Source organism: Triplophysa dalaica, chromosome 14 (assembly GCF_015846415.1).
Source record: "Triplophysa dalaica isolate WHDGS20190420 chromosome 14, ASM1584641v1, whole genome shotgun sequence".
In the NCBI taxonomy this organism is placed as follows: domain Eukaryota; kingdom Metazoa; phylum Chordata; class Actinopteri; order Cypriniformes; family Nemacheilidae; genus Triplophysa; species Triplophysa dalaica.
Window position 1 is genome coordinate 13,730,230 of NC_079555.1, and position 17,655 is coordinate 13,747,884.

Below are 17,655 nucleotides of genomic sequence, written 5' to 3' on the forward strand. Positions count from 1 at the left end.
TAAAATGCGTCCTTTAAACAGCTAGGTACAAATTGAACGCAAATATGTAATATCCATAGTCAAGAACACATTCTGCCTGAGCATCATCATGGATTTAATCAGGTTTGTTTTGTGGAAGTCCCTTCACTAAATTTTCTTAAAGAATATAGAATAAATAAAATATTTATACAACCCTTGTGCCAGTTCTCCCCTGTGCTGCATTCAATATTTTTCATTAGGCACTGACGAGCACAATTTGTCTTAAAGAACCAACTATTTTTGAGAAACAAATTAGGGGATTTAGAAAATAAAGTTTCCGGCAGCACATCACTAAACAGTGAAGAATAAGAATTCTGATCACGTTTTAAAAATCAAAGATCCATTCCATTCACGTACAGTATTTGCGCTCATTTAAATGCAAGATCCCACTCCAGAACACACACACCCCTTTACAGCCCCGTCCGCCACCTACACCCCTCCCCAACACACACACACACGCGCACTTGACGCCTCAGCTGAAACTCATCTCAAGCTTGCTAGAATGCTTCTCAAGACAATTTGAAAGCTGTTACTGCAACACGATGGCAAGATAACAAGATCCCTCAAACGCTTGTCAATGGACAGTGCGAGGCGTGTCTGCAGCTTGGGCCGTGGGGACTGAGAGAGGTAGGACGTACCGACCCGCGCTCCGTGCGTCTCCTCACCACTCCCATTTACCGGCGGCTGAACTGCAGCGCGGCGGGTGCGAGGAGAAGCGCTACCTCCTCTTTGACAGTTCGTCATTTATTATATACGCACAAGGGGGAGAGCCTGACATTTGCGTCGCGGGAAGCACATTTCTCTCGTCGGAGTGGCTTTCACCACACTGGGCGGAATAATGCTTTAGCAGACGGGATATTACTTGGGATGATGTTTGGATACACTGGAGTGGAGGCGCGGACTTCAGATCGTTGCGTGGATTAGATGATACCGCATACCCAACGACTTTGATTCATCTGGGACGAAAAAAGTATGTCTAGCAAACACGTTCGGGCTCGTTTAGTCGACTAATCACAATTTTATTGTTATGTGGATACTCATCAAGGACATCGTGCCACGGTTATAAACAAGAAAGATCGTAGGTCCGGCAATAAATCAGAGCCCGACAACACTCCAGAATAACATTCTCGCACTGTTCGTGTGATAAAGACCCGTGTCTGTGCTTGGATCTGTTAGACTCGGTGTCTGTGGTCTGGATGCATGGATGCGATGATCTCCTTTTAGCCGTCAACTCATCAGAGTGTTCGTGCGAGCGCGCAGAATAGTATAGGATTCATCGGACTCCGACCGGACCTGTCTTACAAGCAAAGTTAAACACATCTTTTGTGAGATCCTGAGAGCAAAAACAAGGTAGGCTAACCATTATTTCCTCTGAATTGTGTAGAAGATGTGAGTGTCTGCGCGTGATTCAAATGGGGGCATTATTAAAAGACTTTAATAATGTGTGTTTGTGACCTTTTAAAGGGTAATGAATAGCAGTGTTCATAAGTTTTTTTTTCGTTGAAAGGATAGCAGTAAATAGGTGCCAGATCGATTGAAATCATCGATTCGGTGCAAGTATAAATTGCTCATGGGGAAAACGTGAGGCGGTTGCTGGTGCCGTTATTTTCGAGTGTGTTTTGTCTTTAATTTATTTTCCTTTGAATGCGATTTTCGCAAGAGGATTAGTTGACTATTTATAAAAGGCTTTCGTTTCAGTTTCAGAATGAATTCTATGAAATCTCATAATAAATAGGCTAGCGAGAAATCCCGTGCTATAATACCCAGGAGACTGGTTGACTGGATTCAGGACCATGGACAGCAGCAAGAATAAATGATCAAGAATAATATTGAAACTGGCTTGAGTCGGTCTATTACACTTTTTCGTTGTCTCACACACCTTAGCACAAACACACACACACATACAAACGCACGCACACGCACAGAGAGAGAGAGAGAGAGAGAGAGAGAGAGAATCCCTGGTAAAATTATTTTGAAGGTCATTTATGACAGAAATCTAACATTCTTTAGAAATATGATCCTCAACTAGCAGTGTTTGCTCTGTTGCCATGTGACAGACAGAATTGCTGCTGTGCATCACAGTACTTCTATTCTTCTCAGCCAAATATAGATTGTCTGGCAAGTGGGGAACCACCAGTGGTGACTAACATTATTAGATATGAATCACGATATGATCTAAAAAAATGAACTGATTAGACTCTGTTGGCAGGCTCATCACTCTGTGTCCAATAATTGGAATGCCACTGTGTGCCACACCTAGTGGATGTCAAGAAATTAATGTAATTACTATCAATTGTGTGTGTGCCACGTGTGCTTAGCATAGACATGTTCAATGTTTAGTTATGTTTTGAATAACTTATATCTGCCTTTTCATATTTAAATCAGTTTAGTCAATTTTTAATTCTTGTTAAATCAAAGAAAATTAGTTTTCCTTGGATAACAAAAGGACTTGTACAGTGTTTGGGTAAATTACCTAATATTACCTAATAATGAAACAAAAATCTTTAGAAGGAACCATCCTGCTGCATTCTAATACCATATTTTGTGATTTTTTTGTTGTTGCCATAAATCATCATTATTAGTCTTTATTATTATTACTGGGTATTGCAAATATCTAACCAATAAAGGAACACAGTATTTTATCATTTAAAAAGTAGAGGTTCTTTTCCAGTTACTGAAAAACAGCAAATTTGGATATGCAAGGTTTCGGAAGGACAGCGACGACATGTTTATTTTTAAACATTTATAATATTTCAGATTTTAGAGCTAGTGCTAGTGTTTTCTTTGGACTCACACCTCTTTATGTAGAATTCAGTCAGTTCAGTGAAGACACTGTCCCATTACTTAGCATTGCAGTCATAATATCTATTAATCTGGGTGCTTGCATGTGTTTTTTATATATTGTCATCAAAGAAAGCACACATTTTGCGATGTTTCAATAGCAAAATGGAAAAAATTCCCAAAGAGAGCCTCTGAAGCCATACATCTCTCTCTCCCACAACACGACATGGTCACTCCGTCAGCTCTTTGGGAGTTAGAGGGTGGAAGTCTATTACTCTGAATCTGGCAACCCTGAGGCTAAGCAGGCCTTCCCTTGTGTCTCTGTTCTGCATGGTGCTTTCCAGCCAATCCTGTTAGCGCAACCACCCATACTCTTAGCCTGCTTGTGTGTGTGTTTATGCTTCTGGGTTACTACAAGATTAAGACAGCTGTTCTTTGCATGTGGGTCAATGGCAATGCGTTGATAATAGAACATTTTCCAAGACTTTGTGAATCACTCTCCTTCGAACCCAGTTGTATTTTTCAAATGTAAGGCATGACTCCAAACTTCTTTTTTGTCCAAACACCTCCTTGTTGTGTCACACTCAAGACTTCAGTATAATGCTTGCTCTGAGCAGCCTTGAAGGTCTCAAATAGCCTACTGATTCAAGACATTATCCTCCCGGTGTGTTCACATATAACTCCTTTATCTTCTTACTACATCTCGTACTACCTTTCCACCACTGAGGTTGGTTTCACTATTCCCACTACACCTCGAGTCAGATTCAATCTCCCTTTTATCTTTCATCTCAAACTTTTCTTCACGTACAAAGATGTTAACCGTGGTGTTCAGACCACACTTGCCATTACGCCCCCTTTCATCAGAGTTCTCTGACAGACTTGCATCAAACTGATGTTATTTCAATCCAAAGAAGTCTGAAAAGCTGCCAATCAATGCCAATGATAGTGTGGATAAGGTAAATACCGTACCAACACCCACGACATTTCAAAACCAATTCCAAAAATGAATCGGAAAAACTACCACGCTAATAAATACACAAATATTAGCCGAGCATTAAGAAATTAAATTCAAGCTATGGCATTTGACACTGTTTATCAATGAGTGAGGATGTCAGAGATGTAGGAAAAATATCAAGCAAATATTATCGCTGGGTGATTTAAATTAATGGCATAATAGACAACAGCTGGTTTGAGACACGATTTATATTTTATATCCCATTTGTTTACACTCACTTAAGACGAACTGACTGTGTTTACGTTAATACCTTGCCAAGAGCCACTTTGGCACAAGAAGAGTATTTGCAGTAGAATTACAGCAAGGCGTGACCACTCTTCACAGAAAACGAGTGCAAATTCCTATATTTTAAAAAGCAGCCGTCTGTCGTTCAGGCATCCCTTGCACAAACAAATTCAGTGCTTCAGGTACTGTTGAATGAAAGATAGTGTTAGTTTTTATTGAAAATATTTCTACTATCATAAAAATCTCTCTCCCTTCCCATTTTAACCTCTTGTTTTCATATTTCAAATGATGTTTTATTAACTAAGTCGGGAGGAGCAGATAATCAGCTCGGCTGGTCTGCTATCAGCAATCACAGCAATCGACCTATCAGTTCAAAAGAGAGAGAGAGAGTCTCTATAAATAATCAAGACGTCTTACCTTCACTCTCTCTTCAGTCTCAAGCATTGGTATATCCAAATTGCAGTGATGTCAGAGAACGAAACAACCCCAAGCAGATGTCCACTTTTTGCGGTGGATGAACAAGGCCGAACTGTATGGTTTGTACTCCTCCCTCCAGCCGGATTTCCTAACTGCGCTAACTGTCATTACGACGAGGGCAACAGGAAAGCCGAGGCAAGTTCGTGATTCCCCATATCTACGGCCAGATCAGACTCCAATGAGGAGGGGCGTCCGGTCCGAAAACCGCTGCAGCGGTCCCTCTGCAGGCTATGGCCGTGCTCTGGACGCCAGATCTGCCCACCTGCAGTCTCTTCCCCGCTCAGCAGAGCTCCAGCAGGCAGCATCCCCAGTCACCATTCAAGCTCGCCACACATCAAGCCGCCCCAGCAGTGCGAGCACGGCTCCGCAAGCGGCCCCAGCTCACCCACACATCCTCGCGATCTCCTCCTCCGGTCCCGCCCAATGCCCCAGCCCTGGAGCCACCTCCCATGACAGCAAGCATCAGGTCGCAGATACTGGCAGGTGCGGACGTAGACCTCTTCTCTCTTTTATCCCCACTCTCACCTCCATCAGCAGATCGCCAAATCACCTACGGCGAGCTCTCACTCACTCTAAAAACACAACACACAGCAGTTCACGCACCTTAACATTAACAGAATTCACCGTAGCCTTTTCACGCTACCTCAAGATAATCAGCAAGGCATTCCCTCATAGGAGGCGCGAGCTCAGCAACTACCTTGTCATAGTCGCGGAGCTCGCACTCTCTTACGGGGGAACCCATTTCTACACCTATCATCGTCTCTTTTTTGCCAAATGTGCCATCCGCGTTGCTCTGTGGAACCAGTGTCCTTACTGGGGGGCACAGGACACCGAGCTTCATAACCAAATTTTCCTCAGTTGCAAGAATATTTCGTGCGTGGCCTGCAGATCCGTCGCCCACAGCACCACTTCTTGCCCCTTGGTTCACTCGTCCGGACTCACCTCACATCAAATCCACAGGCTACGTCCCCGCTTCCCATCTTATCCCGCCAACCCACCTCTGCCCGATTCTGATCGCCGGCAGGCAGCAAGCCGCGAACCATATAGAAAGTGAAACATCGCCGTTTGCTCACGCCAGCGGTGCCGCTTCCTGCACGTTTGCAGCTTCTGCAGTGGCGAGCACCCCCCCCATTGTTTGTGAAGTCTCTAAAGCTTCAAATAAAAGTCGTTAACAGTATTTATCGACTCCCGTGAATGTTTTAAGTTTTGTCTGTTGAATTGTCTCTTCACCCCGACACGCGCTTTACTGATTACGTTCTGTCCGGTCTCTCAAACGACTTCAACCCCGGTATCGAGAGTCTACCTTCCGTCTGCCTAGTCTGCCCCAACCTTCAGCCCGCGCTTGCCGAACCCGAAACTGTCGATCTTCTAATTAAAAATGAAATCGACTCAAACTTCATGATCGGGCCCCTTCGCCGCTCCCCCCCTTTAAAACCTTCCGTATCAGCCCCATCGGCGTAGCTACCAGAAAATTATCCGGCAAAAAAACACTCATATTCGACCTGTCGTCCCCCCATAATTCTCCGTTCCCGAGCATTAACAGCCTCATTCCGCTCGAAGAGTTTTCCTTCTATACCACGACATCGACCAAGCCATTAAACTCATCAAAGCCGCCGGACGCGGCGCCTGGCTAGCTAAAGTCGACATCACCTCCGCATTAAAGTTATGCCCCAGACATTCACCCAGACTTTTGGCATCTGTTCAGCATTTGCTGGCGCATCAATTCTATTTTTCCGTTCGCCTTACTTTTGGTTGCAGAAGCAGTCCAAACATTTTCGACATGTTGTCAGAGGCAATCTGTTGGATTCTCTCTAACAACTACTCCATTCTGTACCTCATGGCTTGATGCAGAAACAATCTCTTTCCATATCAAGCAAAGTAAGACGGATCAATTCAAAAGAGGCCATTTCATCTACTTATTCAACCTTCAATCACCCATCCAGTCTTACCAAACCCTCCTTGCCTACCTACATTTCAGGAGATCACAGGCAAAGTACTCATCCGACCCTCTCTTCATAGATGACTCCAGTCATCCAGTCTCATGTTTTTGGTTCCAAAATCATCTTAAAACATTCTGCGCCATCCGGCACCCCGGAAGAATATTTCTTGAGCCATTCCTTTCGCATCGGCGCAGCTACCACAGCCGCCCAAAAAGGTCTCTCCCAGCCTCAGATCCAAGCTCTTGGTCACTGGACGTCAGTGGCCTTCAAAAGCTACATCCGGTCAGAACGCTCCCTCATCAAAGAAGCCCACCGGACCCTAATCTCCCAGATCATCTAGCATCAACCTACCCTCATCCCATAAACTCAGGAAGAACTCCTTCATTTCAGATTATTCCCTTAGAGGCCAGGATCGCAGCAGCGACCACCCCACAAGGGTCCGCGCCGCCATCTACGTTCTGCAGGAGCAGACATCCCCACCCTTAGAGCCTAGCATCGCAGCAGCAACCTCCCCACACCGGCCCGCGTCTCCATCTATGTTCTGCAGCAGCAGACATCACTCCCTTAGAGGCCAGCATCGTAGCAGCGACCGCCCCTCAAGGGCCCGTGCCTTCACCTACGTTCTGCAGCAGCAGACATCATTTACTTAGAGGCCAGCATCGCATGAGCGACCGCCCTACAAGGGCCCATGCCTCCATCTATGTTCTGCAGCAGCAGACATCACTCCATTAAAGGCCAGCATCGCAGCAGCGACCACCCCTCAAGGGCCCGTGCCTTCACCTGCGTTCTGCAGCAGCAGACATCATTTACTTAGAGGCCAGCATCGCAGCAACGACCGCCCCGCAAGGGCCTGTGCCTCCATCTCTGTTCTGCAGCAGCAGACATCACTCCATTAAAGGCCAGCATCGCAGCAGCGACCGCCCCACAAGGGCTCATCCTCCATCTATGGCATCCTTCCTCCAAAAACCTTAAAATTCCCCGCTTCAGTAACATCTGGATTCTCTCCCAGACTCCACAACATTGGCCTTCATACCAATCAAGGCCGGGTCACCAGCAGCCTCGTTTTTGGGGGGTGTACATATTGCGGCTGCTTACCTGCACCAGTTGCATCTCAAAGGGGGAGTGTTCCGGGTTCAGGCTAATGCCTGATTCGGAGCCCTCTACCCGGACAGGGGGGAGTGCTCTGAGCTCGGAAGAATGAATAAGCTCGGAGCCCTGCCCCGACAGCACGCCAAATACGCATACCCTCAAAACTACTCTATTATCTGCATAGGTGAACTCGTGAATGTACCTGCAAACATCTGCGTTTTCTGCCTGAGGGAAGCCTGTCTTTATTCCTTTCTGTCATTCTCTTCGTGATCATTTTTTCATGCGTCTGCAGTGTAAACACAGCTCTGTTACTCAGCACTCCGCGTGAGGGAATGGCCATGGCAAACACTAATAGCTAATGCCTGTGGGTGAGACACATACTGTGTGTAATGCCAGTGGATCGTAAGGCACAGCGGAAGGAAGGGTGGATGTCTTTGAATGTCTACTCAACTAAACACCAACCAATTATCTCAATCACTGTGGTGTGAACAGCACACGGTGTTGGGTGTTGGCAAAGAGTTAAAAATAGATCCTTTTCGAACATGAAACATAACAGGGTTCTGTCAGCATACGGTAATCGGTTTCATGTTGGGTACGTCGTGTGTATTTGAGCACAGAGGGTGTTTAAACAAATATGGGAACAAGACTGAAGAGAACAAAGGGCTGAAGAAGTGATTTCTGCATTTGATTACATGTTTTAAGAGTAGTGACTATTTTCTCGCCCTGTTGTTGTCCCGATCTTGCACGGTTATTTATTTCAGTACAACACAAATGGGAAAAGTGCACGCTCATCTTGCCTATACAACAACAGTTCTTAGTGACCAGCTCCGTAAAGAGGTTTTTCGAATTAATCATGAGGTATATTATGAGTCTTCCGAGGCCTTGCGTGAGGAACAGATATCATTTTAGTTCGCATTTTTGTTCACCGATAACATTGAAACTTTATTCTTAAAAAAAGACACAGATGAAAAGACTAATTCGTTCACAGATTCATTTGTATTCTATGCATAAAGTGACATCATACGGGTTTGGAAAGAAATGAGTGTATAAGTAAATAATTAATATGGAATCATTTGGGTAACTATTGCTTTAACTCGCGCTGAGTTTGTCATTTTCTTACTCTGATCTGAATACATAAGCAAAGGCATGCAAGATTTACTTACACTCTGATAAAATATAATCATTTAGAGAGCTTTATTAAAATATAATGACACATTTTAAATCTTCAAACACAACATTGCATTAGCTTCATTACTGCATGATTAGACATGATTGGTTCTTTAAAACATATGTTGACTTGCCATAAGAGCTTGGAAAAGTATGTAAATAATTAAGGAGGTAAGCAGGGAATTTCCCAGGATGCCTTGTGTGTTTGGAACTACTTTTTTAAACCACGGATTTAGATTCAGGGTGCATCGAAGCCTTGGTTTCTAATTCTTTTCTACTAGTTCTAATAATTACTAATTCTTTACTCAAGTTGTTTCCAGCCTATATACATTTTGTTGTTCTGCTGAACACAAACAAAGATATTTAAAATATTTTTTGTTACCAAACGGGGCAATTGACTACCATATGGAAAGAACTAATATGAAAGTCAATGGTGCCCTACCTGTTTGAGTATCAATATGCTTCAAGACATCTTTGTTTGTGTTCAACAGGAGAAATAAATTGATATAGGTTTGGAACACCTTCAGGGTGTGTAAATGATGATAAAATTTTCATTTTTAGTTGAACTGTCCCTTTAAAAGAATTTTGGAAACACACTCCATTTAAATTCAACTACAATTCCCTTACGTACCATATTTGCTATGTAATGTCAATTTAAATTTGAAAAAAATATTTATTATTAACAATATCCTGTTTTCAGTTCTAAATAACGCATGCCTCATTTATGTTTAAGGAATGGCAATAAGTTTGTAGGATGATTGTGGCAAACAAGAGAATAAAGGGAGAAATTGTCTATGCCACGCAAGCAAAGTGCCCTAATGGAAGATATCTGTTCTCACAGGTGAATGTCTCATTCTGCTTGATTCTGCATCTATTGGATGCATCTTCTCGTGTTGATACGTATCACGATTGAAAAATAATAGTGATGCACATGACTGATTTTCGGTGACAGAGAGATGTTGATGCATCATGTTACAGTACGTGGATGAGACTGTGGCTCGTGTGATCGACAGGTCTATTTGCAGTGCGAGAGTGAATCCATCCTCTTATGCAGTTGTAAAGTCAATCAAGTCAACATTTGGTATCAGCTGCCGGAGATGAATGAGATCACATAGTCCCGGAATAAAGGTGATAAGGAGGAATCTGGTTACAATTGAAACAGCTTTTATAAAGCTTGCGAATGTGTGAGTCATCAAAGGAAATACAAATCTAATAATAAAAGTTTGAGTTTTGTGTAAGTCAGCTTTGAGGTCATCTATATGCTGCTAAACCTTGAAAAATTTAAACCGTAGCAGATATTTGTATTTAAAGTGCAGTTTTTGTATGGAACAAGAGACCAAAAAAGAGAATTTACCCTTTAGTTTCAGCTGCTACTGACTAGCAAGCAGAAAAAAATTATTATGTAACTAAAAACGTACTAAAGACGTAGGTCTTTCAATATTAAATAACATTCATTAGCTTCATTCAAACGTAGCAGTCCATAATACCGTGTATACCTCTTTTACTGTCTATCTGCAGAGAACTTGAAAAACAAAGCTCGGTATAACATCTGCAGTGTTTTCTGCATGGATGCACAACGTGTTGGAACTTCATCCATCATGCATGCAACATCCTCATTGCCTCTTTAGTCAAAGATCTTTAACACATTCCTGCAGGGTAACTTGTGTGGGACTGAACTTCCAACGGACATGCCGTAACAGCCTCTTCCCGCAGGAAGGTTTACCGTAAATAGCCGATCAATCTTGCTCTCAGCATATTATAACCTCACTCCCTGTGTCAGTGTGGGAACACTTCGAGTGCCTAATGGTTTGTTAAGTGCTGTCCTTCTTTAGTCTCCCTTACCTGTGACCCACATACTCTTGTTAATCTCTCACCTCTATATTTCTTTGTGTCTCTCTCTCATCCATAGAGTGTGAGGCTGCATACTTTACTGCACACACTCTATCAAATGACTCGTATTTAAAAATCTATAATCGTTAAACAGGATAGGCTGTCGAGGAAAGAAAGCGCAGAGAAAAGGATGGGCTTTATATGAGTAATGAGGCTGTATAAAATAAATTGGCTTGTGGGATGATTATCAAGGATGATGTGTATGGTTACTATGACAACAGACATGATCATGATCACTTCCACAGTGATGGCTTGGGTGATATTTAAATCAGCCATAATATATCTTAGTGCTATTATGAGTCCGAAGGGGTTTGTCAGGTCTTCGATTGTTGTTGGAAAGAAAGCCTTAGAAAAAACACTTTGTTCTGTCTTAAATGAAAGTTCACCGAAAAAGCTCACTATTATTATATTTTTTCAAGTTACGATATTTTCATAAAAAAACAAAGGGCTATTTAAAATGAATGGTCCAAAATGTTATCTTCCAAGAATTAAAACGAATGGTGACCACAGCTAGCATACTATTGCTAAACTCCATACACAAAGCTACTGTGTGTCTTTAGATGTTTGAAATATAGTTGATTTTTGGTTTCTGATGCTTTTCTGATTCTTTTGTCCTCTCTAGAGGTCGACAGACACTACACTGGTCCCCATATATTTTCATTCTACATAGCAGAATTCATAGCACAATGTGATATTCTTTGTTTTGGCATACCACAGAAAGAAAATAAACTGCACAGGTATGACATTATATGGTAAAGGTGAATAAACGATGGAGCCTTTTTTAATCCAAAGAAGTGCTCCTACTCGCAAAGAATCAAAGCACATTCCCTGCTTTTTAAAGACTTTAATAATAAGACTTGAGAATAAGGAAAAGCCTTGAAAAGTAGCTTTTGTATAGAACAAAATGTGGGTTTAGGAAACCACGAAAGATTGCACAAGTTCACAAACTATTGAAAACCGATTTACATATGAATGAGAAAGGGCGGCTTGTTCGTGTTATGCTGGTTGATTTTTGCGGTTGCATTACAAGGATTCCATTATTAAAGTCATCAGGCTTAAGAGATTATTAGATGGGAAGACAATTTGTGGAAACTAATGTATACATCTAAGGCCGTTAGGTACTAATGTTTATTACACATTAAAAATGCATAGATGAGGGCTTTTATTTACAGATGTTACTTATGCGTTGTTTGTAAGTGTCTAATGGGCCAATAGATTTTCATTTAGCTCATTAAAAGTAACTGCGTGCCGCTCCTGGCTTCAAAGCTTTTAAAAGCCTCTTTGGCCAAGGTGAGAGTGCCTTGTCATTGCGGGGTTCTGTTAATGAACCTACTTAACCTGACTGTGTTAGAACAATCTTGTGTACAAAGGGCAGTGGTCTTCCCACAATGCCCTCCAGAATCAAAATGGCCATACATCTGGAATTACTGCCCTGGTCAAGGTTTGATTTATGAGAGGGAGTTGTGTGTTGATCTAGTGGTTTGATCTATTTGAGTGTGTTATACAGTTATGGTCTACTGGTGTTATAAAGATGTTGACAATGGCTAAATGAGGACTGGTAGAAGGTGAATCCAGTAGAGCATTTCATACATTGAAAACGTAAAATTCCGGTATGCAAACTGTCACTTGTTATCACAGATTTATGCAGAAATTCTTCAGTTTTAAAAAAGAGTGGAGTAAGATGTGCTTCTTTTGTCCTCAGGCAAAGTAAGCAATGTACAAAGAGGTGAAATAAATGGTCATAATTTTAATTCAGAAGGTCTGCAATGAGCATAGAAGAAGTGAGTGGAAACGTGTTTATAGAATGTGAAAGTTATTACGGTGCAAATGCAAGGAAAATCCTTGATTTTGTTAAACAGGTAGTTCTCGCTTTATTAGGGTATTCATATTAAGGAATAACTTCCACTCTCGTCTTCAATTCTTGAATTTTCAAGGACTTCAAGATTTCTAAAGGACCTTAAATGCAATAATATTTTTTTGCATCCACTTTTCCATTAGTTATCATGCAATTGTAAAGGTAGAGTTTGTAAGAATTTTGCAGTAAAATATCCCAAAACCAATAGGCCATTGCTATATATTTTTTCCGCTGAGTACTTACAATATCTCGAATGTTTCCAACTGCTTTTAAATCCTGAAAAAATACAGAGGACCGGGCCATTTAGTCGCCTGTCAATGCCGTCATATCCACGTTACCCTATGTTACCGCCTTTACTGACATAGCAACCTCGTGACACTGTCAGATGCAGAAGTTGTTTGTACCATTGTTCCGTCTAACATTATTCCAAATGATGGGGGTACGTTCAAAACTACTTTTACTATGATTTATTTGAACAGTGTTATCACACAATCGAATTGGACAATTACTGAAACATCCATGACTAACATTTCAGTTTTAAACCTTACATTACTTGGGTCTAATTCATTATAATGAAATAAAATGATTTCATCAAACGCAACATTTTTAAAAGTTTATTACTTTACCTCTTCCGCTTACATGATTTCCCGTTATCGTCTGATTGATGTATCAGCGTTCCCATCAGCTGTGAACATATCCCATCATTCCACGCTTCTACATAGCCTCATCAAGCTATGCGATTGTTGTTGTTTTTATTGTGCGCCCTCTAGCGACGATTTCTACAAACTGTACCTTTAAGTACCAGTATGTGAAAATCCTGGTAGAGATAAAACTATGGTAAAAAAAAAAATTCTTAGACTATACTCTTTAAAAAACGTTCTAGAAAAGGTTCTTCACAGCTTTGTTAAGAAAAATGGTTGTAAAAAGAACACATTTGTTCTTATTACAACCAAATCTTTTTTTTCTTTTTTTATATACAGTACATTTTTCCAAGATTTTTATTTAAATCAGATGATTAAGGTTCTTGTGACAGACAGCGCAATTGCGTCAGCGTTGAGAGTGAAATGCTTATTGGCTAATTCTAATGTTCCGGTTTGTTTAAAGATGTATTTAGGTCCGTTCCCGGAGTTCCTCCTGTAAAGTTTGTATCGCTAATTGTATGGCTTCAGTTCAGAAGGTCTTGTTCGTTTTATGGAATAAATGCTTGTCCCTGTACTTTAATCATGTGTTTAAATGGATACTTAAACCAAAAATGAAAATTTTGTCAAAATTTTCTCACCTTCGAGTCATTCCAAATCTTTATAAACGTTCTGATGAACGCAGAGAAAGATATTTGGAACCAAACTGATTTTGCCCCCCATTGAATCCCATAGTAAGAAAATTACTTTAGCATTTTTTTGTTCTGTTGAACACAAAAGAGGTCATTTTGAAGAATGTCGGACAGTAAAGATAAGAACATAAGAACAAAGAAATGTATGCAGATTTTCAACAACTCGAAGATGATTAAATGATGACAGAATTTTCATTTTTGGGTGAAGTATCCCTTAAACTGTTGACAAGGGATTAGGTGCTCTTAAATAGTTTAGAATACCATAAATCATTTATAAAGGCAAAATATAAATTCGTCATTGTCTTGTTTTCAAGATTTTAGAGTGCTTTTACATTTAAAACGTGAAATGTTGTGGCAGGGCCGGCCCGAGGCATAAGCGAACTAAGCGGCTGCTTGGGGCCCCCTGGCCACCAGGGGGCCCCCCAATCGTTTTTTTTACAATTAAATAACTTAAAACAAGTTATATAAATGAATTAATTAATGAATAAATGAAATGAATAATTCAAGATAAGAAAATTCTGATTTGCCGACAACTGCTGCTGTGACTGCCAGCGGTTGAGTCATTCGCAATTGCGCTTAGACACATTTCGCGTGCATTGACAATTCGCGCCGGCGCGCAAGTGCGTGTCACTGTAATTAATAAATGACAAGCCATGTCACAAAAAAGGATGTATCCTCTGGTGCCGAAAAGAGAAAGAAGAAAAGGACAGAGGAGGAGAAAAAAGAGCAAGATAAAGGTATGTTTGCATGATTAGTGAAAATTGTGCTCACGTCACTTGAGGTAGCTGCTAGCCACGACTCGTGATCTTACATAAGCCCTCACCAGAGCTAACGTTAAATCCCCGCCATCAACAGTGAAAAGTCACGCATTATTAATATACATTTATCCAGGTTTATTTCACGTATTGATAATAGACATCAGTTTAAGTGGGAGAAAACAGCCGAAGGGGAACTTAATCTTCTAAGTTAAGTGGATGCCCCAGCTTTCCTGTAGCTCAGTGGTAAGAGCATTGCGTTAACAACGAAAGGTCGTGGGTTCGATCCCAGGGGATCGCAACTATGTAAAATGTATAGGATTAAGCAATATAAGTTGCTGTGTATAAAAGCGTCTGCCAAATGCCTAAATGTAAATGTATTTAAAAGATTGCACATTTAATTTAAAATTATTTATTTATTGTTTTGTGACAGTTTGTATTTAGAAGTTGAAGAGTAAAGTCTTTTAATTAAGTATTGTATTTAGTATTTTTATTAATTTATAATGTAAAATTATAGTGTGACATTTGTGTCAATAATCTTCAAGCACAGATGACTCCGCATGCTGGGAAAGGGCCCCCAAATCAAATTCTGCTTAGGGCCCCCAAGAGGCTCGGGCCGGCACTGTGTTGTGGTATAAATCTACGTGCACAAACGACCTATTGAAATGTTTTTACTTGGAGGACAGGCTGATATTTCAAAAGCAGAAAATGGTGTGGGATAAATATTGGCCATGACTAAAAATCAATGGGGCACTTCCCCAGAATAAAAGTCTATGTGCATACAGAAAAGCAATATGAGTAATAGTCCATAGGCTTAGTGTATAAAAATAAAGATTATTTCTAGCTTGATTGTGCAAATAACATATTCAGATATGCCATTAAAGAGAAGATGCACTTGGTTATTGAAGGAAAGTAAAGGCAGTTGCTTATGGGCCTGCTCAGCCATGACGGCTTTTATATTCTGAGCATGTCATGAATAGCTATTGCATTAACAGCATTCATTCTTTCTAGCTGGACAGTTTAAATGTTCCACGATTGTGCCGCTATCATTCTCATTATTTATGATGCGGTTTAAAGGGTAACTGAAAATGACTTCATATTTCATCTTTTCTCATTAGATCTTCCAAATTCTGAGGGGGCTGGAGGTCTTTTGTCACTAACACAATGTCCCTACACGACTCCAGATTTTCCACGACGTTTCATAAGTCAAACGAGTCAGCGAGTGCTGAAATCTCTTGTAAGCGGATTGGTTTTGGCAAATGTTGAGAGCCTGCCGCAGACTTTTCTGTTATAGACTTGATGAACTCCAGCAACAGAGTAAATCGGTAAAAATCCTGACAGATGCCACTTTGAGGAATGTAAAGCCATATCTGACATTAGTAGGAAGAATTTACCCCAAACAAAACAGTGTAACTCAAGCCTGTATGTTTTTAATATAGAACTTTTGAAGCATAATTACATCTTTAACATCATTAATACAGCACAATATAAGTGACCACGAGCTATCAAGAACAGACCAAAATTAAGTCATTATTCATTGAAAATCACCTCCATCTGTTACAGCTCTGAAATCCAATATGGTGCCTATGCTGTAGGCTGGACATCAATAAAATCCAACAATAACGGATCTCATGTATAACCAACCATCATCACATCACGGCACTCCTTTTATATTGCTTTCTGTCCATTTTAAAGTCTGCCAACCCACGGTCACTATGAAATATTAAATATGGTATGTGTAGTTTTTTGGAGGATCTATTGACAGAAATGCAATATAATATACTTAGCTATGTCTTCATAGGTATATAAAGATCTTACATAATGAAGTTTTATGTTTTATTACCTAGGATGAGCTCATTTTATCTGCATACACCGCTGGTCCCCTCTACAGTAACCCTAAACATACACTGCACCTTTAATTAAGATCTTTTATCTGCAAGGCATTTTATAGAAAGTTATTTTTACATTCTCTCTGTCTTCTCCACATGTCTGAAATCCCTGCTAAATGGTTAATGCTTTAGGTCTGGCGTGGATTGCTTTAACTTGTTCTGAGTCACCAGTTTTGTAAAATTTAAAGGCCTAAAATTGCCCACAGATATATAAAAAGAAACTCATTTAATATGTAGCCCAGTGACAGGAGAGCTTAATGGAGCTCTCTTTTCTCTTCCCTTTGATAATGCTTTGACACAAAACACTAACTCCAGGCAGCTGTGTGGTCATTCTTCACTAATATACCTCACATGACTCGTTTGAAATATTATTCTGCACTTCCCAAGCATGGCTTGCCTTTCATACCTAAAGAAAAAGTTCATATTAAAATGAAAATGATATGCTCTCTTCTGCTTTACGGGACATCTGATATTATGTACTGTAGCCACGATGCCATTATAAACCTGTATTTCCTAAATTGTTTTTTAGAACACAAAATGATTGTTTTTGAAGAATATTTAACCCTTTCATCTGTGAGTTCTGTAGCGTTGTTTACCACCACAAGAACCATGTAAATGCGTAGGGCCCCGCAAGATTGGGGGCCCCCTAGTGGCTACAAGCGGTAAAATAATATGACACTTCATTTAAACACTCAGATGCATGCAATGAAGCGCAAAGCAGTGCTAAAAACGAAGAAGCAAAAGAAATCTAATATAAATTTTACGAATATAGCAAACCAACGCTATTAAAAGAAGCATGAAAAGAAGAATCTTGCACCTTTTACTTTCTTATACTGCAGCGAAAAGTATTCTGTATTTTTCTAAATATAACAAAGGACATTTTTCAATCCCAAAACCAAGAAGGTTTATTCTTATAACAAACTGTAGAGAATTTTGTGCTGTTATGTGGTTCAATGTAAAATAAATCCAGTTTATATTTGTATGTATATATGTCTCATTAATTCCATGTACTCAATACTGCTGTGCAATTCAAACAAAAATGTAAGGCAATATGTGGGGGGTCTCAAGTCTTGACTTTGCTTAGGGTCCACAACATGGTAAACATGCCCCTGCTGACGTCCTCGCATGATTTTTTTGTACGAGACAGAAGAGGCAACAATCTTCTGAAACAGGACAGTTGCTTACATCAAATTGTGTGTAAAAACTTTTTTAAAGTGCCCATAA

General features: G+C 40.5%; 1 protein-coding gene across 1 annotated transcript in view; it reads left to right on the plus strand.

Moving 5' to 3' along the window:
* The first annotated feature begins 500 nt into the window (after positions 1-500).
* si:cabz01090165.1 (uncharacterized protein LOC100333421 homolog) overlaps positions 501-17,655 on the plus strand; it is a 128,521-nt gene continuing 111,366 nt past the window's right edge. The window contains exons 1-2 of the mRNA XM_056766900.1: positions 501-988; positions 1,195-1,368. The gene's annotated coding sequence lies outside the window, so the exon portion shown is untranslated. The remainder of the gene's footprint in view (positions 989-1,194; positions 1,369-17,655) is intronic.